The sequence below is a fragment of the Geospiza fortis genome, unplaced genomic scaffold, assembly GCF_000277835.1.
Source record: "Geospiza fortis unplaced genomic scaffold, GeoFor_1.0 scaffold61, whole genome shotgun sequence".
Lineage (NCBI taxonomy): Eukaryota > Metazoa > Chordata > Aves > Passeriformes > Thraupidae > Geospiza > Geospiza fortis.
The window spans coordinates 1619858-1621148 of record NW_005054430.1 but is presented as its reverse complement, the minus strand read 5'-3'; the positions used below and the strand labels follow the sequence as shown (position 1 = coordinate 1621148).

General features: G+C 39.6%; 1 long non-coding RNA gene across 1 annotated transcript in view; it reads left to right on the top strand.

Annotated features, from left to right (window-relative positions):
- The window catches only part of LOC115948562, an 11484-nt gene that overhangs the window by 1939 nt on the left and 8254 nt on the right, over positions 1–1291 (top strand). The gene's annotated exons all lie outside the window — the stretch shown is intronic.

Below are 1291 nucleotides of genomic sequence, written 5' to 3'. Positions count from 1 at the left end.
GAAAAGCTCTGGGAGCAGCTCCTGGGGGGGTTTTGGGATGGCTCTGGTGGGAGAAAAAGGGAATTTCCCTCGGGGCCAGCGGGGTTAGCTGGGATTCTTCAGGGTTCTTTAGGATTCTTCAGGAATACTTGGAATTCTTTGGGATTATTTGCAATTATTTGGCATTATTTATTTGGCTCCTTGCGGGGTTTTAGGGATGGATCTGATTGGAGAAAATGGGATTTTCTTGGGTGCCACTGGAATGAAATGGAATTCTTCGGGATTCTTTGGGATTCTTTGGAATTCTTTGGAATTTGTATTGGAATTCTTATTGGAATTATTTGGAATTATTTGGGATTCTTTGGGATTCTTTGGGATTCTTTGGCACCTGGGGGTTTTAGGGATGGATCTGATTGGAGAAAATGGGATTTTCCCTGGTGCCACTGGAATGAAATGGAATTCCTTGGGATTCTTTGGAATTATTTGGAATTATTTGGGATTCTTTGGCTCCTGTGGGGTTTTAGGGATGGATCTGATTGGAGAAAAAGGAATTTCCCTTTGTGCCACTGGGATTCCTTGGGAATATTTGGAATTCTTTGGAATTCTTAGAAATTATTTGGAATTATTTGGGATTCTTTGGCTCCTGTGGGGTTTTAGGGATGGATCTGATTGGAGAAAATGGAATTTTCCTTTGTGCCACTGGGATTCCTTGGGAATATTTGGAATTCTTTGGAATTCTTAGAAATTATTTGGAATTCTTTGGGATTCTTTGGCTCCTGTGGGGTTTTAGGGAAGGATTTGATTGGAGAAAATGGGATTTTCTTTGGTGCCACTGGGATTAAATGGAATTCCTTGGGATTCTTTGGGATAATTATTTGTGGTTCTTTGGGATTCTTTGGAATCCTTTTTGGAATTCTTATTGGAATTATTTGAAATTCTTTGGAATTCTTTGGGATTCTTTGGCTCCTGTGGGGTATTTTAGGGAAGGATTTGATTGGAGAAAAAGGAATTTTCCTTGTGCCACTGGAATTCCTTGGAATTTTTTTGGAATTCTTTGGGATTCTTTGGGTTTATTTGCAATTCTTTGGCTCCTGGAGAGTTTTAGGGGTGGATCTGATTGGAGAAAATGGGATTTTCCTTTGTGCCACCGGAATGATTTGGGATTCTTTGGAATTACTTGGAATTCCTCATTTCCTGGGAATACTCCTCATTTCTTAGGAACAATTCTGATTTCCTGGGAATATTTCTGATTTTCTGGGAATATTAACACTCTATCACCCAGGAACTGATTTCTTGGGAATAATTCTGATTT